Raw genomic sequence first — 9,189 nt, forward strand, 5'->3', positions numbered from 1 at the left:
ATGCGCCACCTACCGGCGGTAGACAGATTTTAGCGTTGTGGGCGTTAGAGTGGGCGTGGCAAAGTTTTTTGGATCAACCGATAGGTATTGACGAGACCAACACATTTCAGTTAAAGTTTTTTATCTAGCATGAAAATTGTGGCCGCCACAGGCTTGGGCGGTTTGTGGGCGTTAGAGACGTTACAAACTTGCGCTGCGCTCAAGCTTACGGAATCTAAATCTGAAATCCCATTTCTCTATCTTTGATACTTTCCGAGATATCCGCGTTCATACTTACGATTTTGAAGTGAAGTTTTTTTGAAGTTTGTGGGCGGCTTGTGGGCGTTAAAGTGGGCGTGGCAAACTTTTGTGTCAATCGATAGGTATTGATGAGAACAATACATTTCAGTTTAAATTTTTATTCTAGCATCAAAACTGTAGGAGCCACAGCTTTGGGCGGTTTGTGGGCGTTAGAGTGGGCGTGGCCCTCTGCTGACAAACTTGCGCTGCATAAGAAGCTCAGGAATCTCCACGCCAAGTCCCAACAGCCTAGCTCTTATAGTTTCCGAGATCTCAGCGTTCATCCGGACGGACAGACAGACGGATAGACGGTCAGGCGGACAGAAAGACATGGCTAGATCGACTCGGCTAGTGACCCTGATCAAGACTATATATATTTTATGGGGCCGGAAACGCTTTCTTCCGCCTGATACATACTTTCCGACGAATCTAGTATACCCTCTTACTCTACGAGTAACGGGTTGTAACGAACTGATTTTTGTATGTCTGCTCGCTACGAGATTCGTGCGGCTAGCTCAGAAGATTGTGTGTTCGTCCCACCAAATTTATATGACGTGACTGCCCCGTAGATCAGTGAGAAAACAAAAGGTTCAAATGGCAACAGTGGGATTTATTCTCGTGGTATTGGTACAGCGGGTGTGTGGCTATGCTGGCTCCTGTATCTCCTTGCTCTGGCTCCGCCGGCTGCTGGTGCTCCTCCTTCTGGCTTGTCGACGCGTTGACTCGGTTTCCGCTTGGCTCCTGGGTCTCGGGACGCTCGTAGTGGCCGCCTCTGCTCACTCGCCGACGCGCTGCCTCGGGGTCGCTTGTTGCGCCTTAGACTCGCAAAGAGCTCGGCCTTGTGGGCTTAGGGAAGCGTCACCGTTCTCAGACTAGGGTGAACAAGCCTTGCTCTCCAGGCCGACGCCTTTCGAGGCAATACCTGTCCCTTGCTCTGTCCCGGACGGTCCCGCTAGGTTCTTGCTCAGATCGCGCTGACAGTCCAGGCTGTCGCCAGGAGGCTGCCTAGCAGTTCACTTCGCTTTACGCCTAGCGCAGACGAACGTTCCACCCGGCTTCACCCTAATGCTTATCGTCCGTGACGCGCCTTCGCTCCCCAATGAGCTCCGCGCGGCGGTGGTAACGTGGCTGCCGGAAATGTCTGCTGGCGTCGCTGCCGATGTCTTCTGCGTTGTCTCCTGACCAGTAGCTTGTCGTTCTGGCACTCGGGGAGTTGGGTGGTTGCAGTTCAGGAACTTCGCCGGTAATCGCAGGGCTCTCCAGGCGCTCGCCTCTCGAAACCGCAAACCGATCTACCGCTCGTCCGTCACGCCAGGTCCTGCTTGGTCGGGCAAGGTACGCTGGGTCTCCGACAACTTTCCTCCCCGAACTGACGGTTCCTCGTCGTAGGACTCTTCCGCTTGTCTCTGACGGACCCGCCGGGCGACTCGCCAGGGTGTGGTCGCGACAAAGTTGGAAAACGAACGCCTTGACTTAGCCGTGTGTTGCCTTCCGGAACTCAGCCACTTGTGTCTCAATTCGGAAATTCCTGATGTCCCAATCCCGAACGTCTCGACGTGGCGATCTTGCTCCTTGTGTGCTTCCCACGGCGCTGCTTCCGACGACTCGCTTGGTTGTAGCTCCCTCGTAGATTACTTGCTTGACTGATTGTTCACTTGGTACTTTGACTGATCTTGAAGGCTTGACTCCTCGTGATCGACTGATCCAGCTGCCAGCGCTCTGCGGCCTTATATAGGGCTTCCGGGAACCGTTATTCGCCTTTTGCGCACGGAACGCTGGATCTCTCCACTCCGGGTCCAAAGTCCGCGCCTCCTGGTTGACCCACTTGTCCTTCACGTACCGCTTCCAATCGATGCTCCGCCCACTGCTGCCGTCCCGCTGATTCCCATGATGTTTGTGGCACGCCTGTGTGCCACTCCACTGCCGAGATGTGGCACTTCTTCTTCCGGTCCAAAGTTCACGGGAGAGTCCAAAGTCCGTTGAAGTTCCGTTATCCGCTTTTGCACACGGCACTCTTGCTCTGCCCGCGAAGTCTCCATTCTCTCTCGATCTCCATCCTTGGTCTCCAAACTCTCTCGCTCTCCTTCATTGGTCTCCAAACTCTCTCGCTCTCCTTCGTTGGTCTCCAAACTCTCTCGTTCTCCTCGCCGCGCCGTTACTACGCGAATTCGCCGCGTATCTGGTAAGCGGCCGGCCATCTGCTGCTGCTTCTATTTGTGGGGAGTTATTCAACTCCTCACATTCCCCCCTTACTTCGGGAAACATTTAAGACTGGTTCCTACTCTCCGGTGTTTCCTTGCTTATCCTAGCCTTTGAGTCCTTGTGATTCCCGCGGCGCTCCCTCGTTGCTCCCTCGATGCTCCCTCGACGCTCTTAACTCCCTTGAGTTTCTACAGCGGGGGTCATCCTCCTCGTAGCAACTTTAAATCTCCCGCGCCGATATTTCCTGTGTTCCCACTGGGACATCGATACTCCTGGGCTATCGATCCCCAGATCCCTGCTCATTGCTGCGTTCCCTTCCTTTTATTCGCTTCCTCCGCCTGGTCACACCAATCGTGCGTGATCGATATCGATATCGACGGTGCGGCGTTGCCACCTGCTCGTTGCGATATTTCCACCGTTGGCCGATATTACCATTTGACGTGTACCCATCGATCGCACTTTCATCTAATGCCAATCGATCGCCTATCGAGGCGCCCCCTTTCCTGGCTCGTGGTGATTTTGCAACTTTTGATCTGACCGCACAGCTTCTGGCTGATCTGTCTTTTCCATTTTATCTTCTCAGCTCCTTCCAGCCTATGCCGTTCGTTGCCCTCAACCTCCAGTACAATGGCCCCAGCGGCCTTGAATAACGTTTGGCCTTCGTTTGTAGCAGAGCTTTTTTGCCCGTGGTGAGTTGCACTTTTGGTTAAACCGGCATTTACTTTCCTTTTCCTTTCAGGGTTTGTTCGTGTTTTTTTTTTCCTGTGAACCGTTGGTGCGAGCGTGTTTCTGTCTTTTGTTACCAGCTGGCTACGGTGTAGATCTGATTCTGCACCGTCCTCCCCCTTCCCTCGGGTAACAACTAGACGGGTTCGTCCGACGCCTTCCGTAAAGAATCTCCGGATGCTGCGGTGTGCCTGGACTGCGCGCCTTGTGTTGCTTGTCTCCCTCCGCGCATACTCTCTTCTACGTGGCATAAACGGTTGACTCTGGCTCGCGCCCGACGCTGAAACCTGTTGCCTTGCCTGTCTGTTGCCGTTTTATAAGTGTCCCTTCCGCCTGGCGTAATCGCTGATGACTCTGGCAACTGCCCGACGTTGAATCCTGTTGCCTTGCGGTTGGGATCACCAACCATCCTTATCCACGTCCTTGTGACCTATCCTTGTAATTGTCCTTTCTGCGTGGCGTGTGGATGACTCTCGCTTAGGCCTGACGCATAATCCTGTGGCCTCGCAGACTGGATCAATGTGAGTTTCTTATCCATGTCCTTGCGACCTATCCTTATGGTTGATCTTTCTGCGTGGCTTGTGGATGACTCTCGCTTAGGCCTGACGCATAATCCTGTAGCCTCGCAGTCTGAATCAACGTGAAATCCTTATCCATGTCCTTGTGCTACGCTGATTGTCCTTTCCGTGTGGCGTATTGATGACTCTCGCTTCGGCCTGACGCCTAATCCTGTCGCCTCGTACCTGACGTTTCTGCTGTCTGCTCGTTTTGTTGTTGCTTGAGCTCGCCAACGTGAACTGTCCTTTCTTTCTTCGACTGTGTGTGGCGAATTTTGCAGATCACTGGAGAGACGAAATCTACCACCTGGTAAGGGCCATCGTACCTCGGGGCTAGTTTTGCAGCGAATCCTTCAGCCGCTTTGGACAGGTGATGTTCCTTGGCCCACACTATGTCGCCCACCGCTGGTGACCATTGTCTCCTTCTCAGATTGTAGTGTCTGGCTTGGTCCTGGGACGCCTTTTCCATATTTCGCCGCACGATCTCGAATGCCTCTCTTAGTTTGTTGGCATTTTCCTCAGGGGTCTCCGTAGCTCGTCCAGTTCCTAGGGTTTCCTTATCGTATAGGCTGCTGGGTAGACGTGGTTCCCTTCCCTGGGTAAGAAACGCCGGTGTATGGCCGGTGGATTCCGATGTGCTCGTGTTCACTGCTAGCATAATCTCCGGCCACTTCTCGTCCCAGTTTCTCTGGTCCTGCCCTGCGAACTGCGCAATCATGGTCTTGACCGTTCTGTTTGCTCGTTCTGTCGGATTCTCTTGTGGTGTGTATGGCGCGGTGAATTGTTGACTGATACCCATCTCAGCCAGGAAATTTTTAAATATGCGGCTTGCAAACTGTACTCCATTGTCCGTTATGACCACCTTCGGGACCCCGTACCTTGCGATTATGCGCTCCCTAAACGCCTTCTTGAGCGACTCTGCTGTCGCACTGCGTAGGGGCACCAGTTCCGTCCATTTCGAAAACCTGTCAATCATGACCAGCAGCATTTGGTTCCCGTGCTTAGATCTTGGTAGGGGTCCCACGAAGTCTGCACATACCGTGGCCCATGGTTCCTCCGGCACTTGGGTCAACATCTTCCCGGCCGCCTGCATCTGATTGGGCTTAAACCGCATGCAAATCTCGCATTTTCGTACGTGGGCTCGGGCGTCTCTATGCATGCCTGGCCAGTAGTATCGGGCTGCCAACCGTGCGATTGTCCTTCGGCTTCCTACGTGTCTCGCGGACGGTGCGTCGTGGTTTTCCCTCAACACTGTTTCTCGTAGCGACTTCGGGACGCACATCTTCCATGACGCGACGTCTTCACTGCCAGCTCGGTGAGGTATGTTTCTGTACAGTGTCTTACCATCCATAATATAGTCCGGGTACTTCTGCGGTTGGGTCCTTATCTTTTCGCCCATGTCCTTGATCCAGCTGCACTCTCCTGAGGTTATTGTTGCCGATGCCTCTTTTACTCCTCGTAGCGTCTCTGGTAGTGGTTGTCTTGATAATGCGTCGGCCACCACGTTTAGCTGGCCCTTTCTGTACGCTATCTCAAAGTCGTACTGCTGTAGCTCCAGGGCCCATCTGGCGATCCTTCCTGAAGGGCTTTCGATGCTGTTGAGCCACTTCAGGGCCATGTGGTCGGTTACTACCTTAAAGTGGTAACCTTCCAGATATGGCCTGAGCTTCCGGATCGCCCAGACGATCGCCAAGCACTCCTTCTCCGTTGTCGAGTAGTTCTTTTCCGCGCCGTTCAGTGTTCGGCTCGAGTAGGAGATTACTCTTTCGCCCTTTTCGGTGTCCTGGGTCAGTATCGCTCCGATGCCGTAGTCGCTGGCGTCTGTTTGCAGGATGAAAGTTCTACTGAAGTCCGGGCATGCTAGCACTGGATCTGCCACGAGTCTTGCCTTAACCTCCTCAAACGCCATCTGGTGCTCTGGTGTCCACTCCCACTTACTGCCTTTGCGCAGCAGGTCGTTCAGGGGTTTGACGATTCTGGAAAAATCTGGTACAAACCGGCGGTACCACGACGCTACTCCTAGGTATTGCCGGAGCTCTTTGACAGTCGATGGTGGTTCTAGTTCGGCGATGGCGGCTACTTTTTCTGGATCTGTTCCTATTCCCTCGCTAGTCACTCGATGACCCAGGTACAGCAGCTCCTTTTTGAAGAATTGGCATTTTTCTGGATTCAGCCTCAGATTTGCCTCCTTTAGACGCCGGAACACTTCCCTCAGGTTTTTTTTGTGTTCTTCCAGCGTGCGACCGATCACTATTATGTCATCCTGGTAAGCGAATGCGTGAGGTGACATCTCGGGGCCCATTACTTGGTCCAAGACTCGCTGAAACGTTGCCGACGCCGAGTGAAGTCCGAACGGCATTACCCTCCACTGAAACAGACCTTTGCCTGGTACCGTAAACGCTGTAAATTGCCTGCTACTTTCTTCCAGTGGGATCTGCCAGTATCCATCCTCCAGGTCCAAACTGCTGATGTACCGCGCTTCTCTTAGTTGATCTAGGATGTAGTTTATGCGGGGCATTGGGTAGGCATCCTTCACTGACTTCGCGTTGATCTGCCTGAAGTCGACACACAGTCTCCACTTGCCTGTCTTCTTTTTCACCATCACGATGGGGGGGCTGTATGGGCTCTTTGAATGCTCTATGAACCCCATTTGGAGAAGCTCGTCCACCTTTGCGTTGATTTCCCCTTGAATTTTTGGGTTCTTTGGGTAGTATCTCTGCTTGATTGGCTTGTCGTCCTTCATTTTGATCTGGTGTTCTGCCATATTCGATGTTCCCGACATTGTGCTGAAGTCTGCCAGCTCTGTTTCAAGGAACGCTGTAGTATCGTCCAACTCGTTTACTTGTTGAACGACTGCTACTGATAGCTTCTCCTCGAGCCATCCATTGTGTCGGTTCCTGGCTGGTATTATTATTTCGTGTCCAGCACACCTTATCTCGGTTCCGACTTGTTTCAGGAAGTTCCATCCCAACACTAATGGATCCACTACCCCGGGTAAAATCAACAGGCTCATGGTCACTTGTTTGTTGCCGAATTTGACCTCCACCTCGAGCTGCGCATTAATTCCGCCGCACCTTCCATCTGCCAACCTAACTTGCCGTCTCGTCCTGGTAATCTTTCCTAGAGCAGCAATATTGTCCGCCAATTCTTCGCTAACGAAGCTTGCCGTTGCTCCGGTGTCGATTGTGGCTTTGTAGCTTTTCCCACCAATCATCACAGCTGCGGACAACTGCTGCTCCTCCTCGATTAGCTTGCCCGTTAGTTTGGAGAGGTGGCCTTGTGCGATCCCCGCTCGCCTCTCTGCGGCTGAGATCGCTGGCCGTTTCCCGATCGTTGGCACCAATCGACGCTCCTAACACCCACCTTGCCGCATATCCAGCAAAACAGCAGCCGCTGGTTACGACATCCTCTAGCCCAGTGTCCGTTCCCACCGCATTTCCGACAGGCCTCCTGCGGGTCTGTGATATGGGTGGCATCTTGTGGCCTCTGTGTGTTGCTTGGCGGCCTCCACAAGGTATTGTTTGGCTGTCTCTGTTGCTGTGGGGGTGGTGTCCAATGACCTCCGCGTAGTGCGTCTGTTGCCTGCTGTCGTCTGGCTTGGTGTGGTGGTGACCATTGGTCGTTTCCTCGTATGTCCTGGTTATCTGTATCCTCGCATCTTCTGCATGTCACCTGTGTTGGTGACGCCGACTTGGTCCTTGAGAACTTGTTCTCCTGTGCGAAAACTTCCCGTTCCTTTTCAAGTTCTTCGTACTCGTCTGCTAATATCATCAGCGTGTCCAGGTCCCACACTTTGTATGCCCTTAGGAAGATCCTTAGACTAGGGGTGCAGTTTTCCTTGATGATCCTTAGGGTCTCTTTAGCGGAGTAATTAAGTGGCCTCACCATCGTCTGCATGTCGATCATGTAGTCCTTGAACGACTCGCTGAAGCCCTGCTTCCTTTGCCGGACCTGGTCCGCCAGCCTGGTGAAGAAATCTCTTGGCAGGAAATATGTGTGGAAACTTTCAATGAACTCTGCCCAAGTTCTCCACTGCTTATTGTTGGCGATGAACCATTTCAAAGCCCTTCCTTTTAGCAACTCTGCCATCGCTCGAGGGATCATATCGAGCTCCAAACCGTACGTGTTGGCGGACCATTCTACTTGCTCCAGGAACTCGAATGGTTTTTCCGCCCCGTCGAACCTGAACGACCATTCACGGACCTGTTTAGCGACCTTTGCATAGTCCGACTGGCTTGGTCTCGGGGTTAGCGCTGCTGCTTTCTTTTCTTGGTTTGATTCTCTCCTGTGGGCCTCTTTTTGCATGTTGTCAATGCTCAGGCTTGCCACCAAGTTGTCCCCTTCAGCGTTCGTTAGCGTGATGCTTGGGCCGGCTCTGTCGTAGTATGTTGCCTCCAGCTCGGCCCAGATGTCGACGAGTTGTGGATCATTCTCTGTTTCGGATTAGTATTCCGATAGTGCCTTCCTCATGTCGTCTAGCCTGCCCTCCAGGGCGACATTGAGCCTCTGTGCGACATGGGCGAAGTCTTCCTTCTTGAGGCGGTAAATCCACTTCTTTCCCATTTTTACTGTGCTGTTCTCACTGTTGGGACAATCACGTTGGGCGCCAGATGTAGCGAACTGATTTTCGTATGTCTGCTCGCTACGAGATTCGTGCGGCTAGCTCAGAAGATTGTGTGTTCGTCCCACCAAATTTATATGACGTGACTGCCCCGTAGATCAGTGAGAAAACAAAAGGTTCAAATGGCAACAGTGGGATTTATTCTCGTGGTATTGGTACAGCGGGTGTGTGGCTATGCTGGCTCCTGTATCTCCTTGCTCTGGCTCCGCCGGCTGCTGGTGCTCCTCCTTCTGGCTTGTCGACGCGTTGACTCGGCTTCCGCTTGGCTCCTGGGTCTCGGGACGCTCGTAGTGGCCGCCTCTGCTCACTCGCCGACGCGCTGCCTCGGGGTCGCTTGTTGCGCCTTAGACTCGCAAAGAGCTCGGCCTTGTGGGCTTAGGGAAGCGTCACCGTTCTCAGACTAGGGTGAACAAGCCTTGCTCTCCAGGCCGACGCCTTTCGAGGCAATACCTGTCCCTTGCTCTGTCCCGGACGGTCCCGCTAGGTTCTTGCTCAGATCGCGCTGACAGTCCAGGCTGTCGCCAGGAGGCTGCCTAGCAGTTCACTTCGCTTTACGCCTAGCGCAGACGAACGTTCCACCCGGCTTCACCCTAATGCTTATCGTCCGTGACGCGCCTGCGCTCCCCAATGAGCTCCGCGCGGCGGTGGTAACGTGGCTGCCGGAAATGTCTGCTGGCGTCGCTGCCGATGTCTTCTGCGTTGTCTCCTGACCAGTAGCTTGTCGTTCTGGCACTCGGGGAGTTGGGTGGTTGCAGTTCAGGAACTTCGCCGGTAATCGCAGGGCTCTCCAGGCGCTCGCCTCTC

Source organism: Drosophila subpulchrella, unplaced genomic scaffold (assembly GCF_014743375.2).
Source record: "Drosophila subpulchrella strain 33 F10 #4 breed RU33 unplaced genomic scaffold, RU_Dsub_v1.1 Primary Assembly Seq101, whole genome shotgun sequence".
NCBI lineage: Eukaryota > Metazoa > Arthropoda > Insecta > Diptera > Drosophilidae > Drosophila > Drosophila subpulchrella.